The following is a 3,033-nucleotide window of genomic DNA, read 5'->3' as shown; positions in this document are numbered from 1 at the left end:
AGCTGGAGCCCCTGGGGGATGAGGCACCATCACTGGAATGGAGGTCATGCTGAGCGTCTCGTGGGAGATAGTTCTAAGTTCTCCTCTGGACTACACCCTCGCACAGACTTTGGGGGCAGTTTGGGAAGCTGTCTAAAAACTAACTTCTCAGGCTGGAGAGGTAGTACAGTGTGTAGGACACTTGTCTTGCACACACCCTACCCAGGTTCCATCCCCAACATCTCACATGGTCCCATGAGTTGGCCAAGACTGATCGTCGTGTTTACTCCCTTCAGGAGTGAACCCTGAAGAAAGCCAAATGCGGGTGCAAATGTTTTTAAATTTTGATTTAAATATTAAAACCCTGGGGGACTGGAGCGATAGCATAGCGCTTGCCTTGCGTGCGGCTGACCCGGGTTCGATTCCTTCGTCCCTCTAGGAGAGCCCAGCAAGCTACGAGAGTATCCCTCCTGCATGGCAGAGCCTGGCAAGCTACCCGTGGCGTATTCAATATGCCAAAAACAGTAACAAGTCTCACAATAGGGATGTTCCTGGTGCCCCTTCGAGTAAAACAATGAACAACGGGACGACAGTGCTATGACAGTGCATTAAAACCCTAACTTTTCAAAGATAAAGATATTCCTTTCCCCATCCAGGGTATCATGGGGAGCTCTGGGTGCCTGGGGAGGCAGGGTGAACCACCCACAGCTCTGCTTGTGAGGTGCACTTGGCTCTTTTTACTCTGGAGAAACCTGCATTTTTCTCTTCTGTATGACACTATTTTCCTCTCCCCTCATATTTGCCAAAATAAATGTACCTTACCTCACTGTTTCCTTCATGAACTTTTTTCCGGCAAAAGTACCCTACTCCTACCAAGAGCAATTCCTCACAGTACGCCACAGCTTGGAAGCTGACCTCACATGCTAGGTGAGGAAGCAGCTCTGATAGAGAAGGGATCACCAAGCAAAGGGTGCTAGGCAGGCCCACTAGGGATGGGAGATACGGGCTGAAAATAGACTATAGACCGAACATGATGCCTAGTTAATATCTCTGTAGCAACCCACAACACCCAAAAAGAGAGAGCGAGCGAATGGGAATGCCCTGCCACGGAGGCAAGGTGGGGTGAAGGGGACAGGATGGGGGTGGTGGGAGGGATGCTGGGACCGTTGGTGGTGGAGAATGGGCACAGGTGGAGGGATGGGCACTCGATCATTGTATGACTGAAACGTAAGCATGAAAACCTGTAAGTCTGTAACTTTGTCTCGCGGTGATTCACTAATAAAATAAAATAAAAAAGAGAAATTCCTCACTTGAGCCTGAGTTTCATGGCTTTTTAATAAATTGGGTGGCAAGAACTCATTCTCTCGAAACAACGATGTGTCTCACAAGATCAAGAAGAACTCAAGTGCAGTTTGAGAACCACAGTGAGGATGCAGAACGGGTGACACATTAGGTCTTTCCTGTGCAAACGTTCACCAATCCTAAACCTTCTGGATCCTTTTCAGGGGGGCAAGGTGTAGAAAGAGGAAACAGGAAGCCTCCCCCTCAAGGCCGCTGCCTCTCTTCTCCCTATATGTGTAAGTCATCAGAAACAATTCTATCTGCTGGAGGTCTCCCCTGTGCTGGGCACTCTAGGTGCTAAGAACAAGGAGCACTAAGGCGAAGGAGATGTGGGTAGGTGAAAGGAAAGGCCAAGGCAGAGAGCGACCTTGTTTGGAAAGGGCTGAATGGAGCAGGAGTGGCTGAAATTGACCAGACCAAACCAAGGCCCTTGGAAGGCTTTCTCAAGGAAATAGCAGATGAATCCCTGTGAGGTACAACGCCCAGAGTAAATACTATGTGACCCACCCCGGGACCACAGAAATCCGAAGGAATTTCTTCAGTTTTCTTTAGTAGTCAGATGGCCTTACTCATGGTTCTCTCGTGGTTTGGGTAGGTCTGGGATGGCAAGTTCACACTGGCCAGTGACGGGAACCTTGTTCACATTTGCCCAAGTACACTGGCCCCTGTGTCTGACTTAACTGGCTTTCACTCCTGCCATTTGCCCGCTTTCTCACCCGGGACTCTGCAAGATGTGTGCATTGCCAGGGTAATGCCTGGGATTGCCGTGCCTGGCCTCAAACGCCCGATGCTGCTGTCTTGGAGGGACTTTTTAATTTTTTTTATTTTTTTTATATTTTTTTATTTTTAATTAGTGAATCACCGTGAGGGTACAGTTACAGATTTATACATTTTTGTGCTCATGTTTCCCCCATACGAAGTTCGAGAACCCATCCCTTCACCAGTGCCCATTCTCCACCACCAGTAAACCCAGCATCCCTCCCACCTCCCCAGTCCCGTCTCCCCCCACCCCAAACTGCCACTATGGCAGGGTATTCCCTTTTGTTCTCTCTCTCTGATTAGGTGTTGTGGTTTGCAATAAAGGTGTTGAGCAGCCATTGTGTTCAGTCTCTAGTCTACATTCGGCACGCATCACCCTTCCCCTGCATGACCTCCGACCACATTTTACTTGGTGATCCCTTCTCTGAGTTGCCCAGAATGAGAGACCAGCCTTGGAGGGATTTTTGATTGTCAACCAATATGCTGTTACATATTCTATTTGTTCTTGACCTTGAGCTTTAATGTGCTTGCAGATTTAAAAGCATGGGTTCTCAAAGTCTGACAAGCCAAGAAAATGGTCAGGAAAGATCCCTGAGTACAGAGCCAGAAGTAAGCTCTGAGCACTGTTGAGTATCTCCCCCCCCCCCACAAACACACTAAAATATATAACACATTCAATATGGACTCAGACTGCACAATTATGTGTCTAGAGAAGAAGTGAATAGCTATTAAATGCACACATTATGTGTGGAGCCATGAGACATCACTGGGAAGGGTAGATTAATTAGGACTGGGATGGTTATCTCTTTCCTCCCTTTCCTTCCCATAAACCCAGATCAACAGGATTCACATTAAAAAAAAAATCCCGGGGCTGGAGCAATAGCACAGAGGGTAGGGCGTTTGCCTTGCACGAAGCCAACCCAGGTTCGATTCCCAGCATCCCATATGGTCCCC

Source organism: Sorex araneus, chromosome 6, assembly GCF_027595985.1.
Source record: "Sorex araneus isolate mSorAra2 chromosome 6, mSorAra2.pri, whole genome shotgun sequence".
Classification (NCBI taxonomy): domain Eukaryota; kingdom Metazoa; phylum Chordata; class Mammalia; order Eulipotyphla; family Soricidae; genus Sorex; species Sorex araneus.
The sequence above is the reverse complement of the archived record's forward strand: the minus strand, read 5'-3'. Positions refer to the sequence as shown.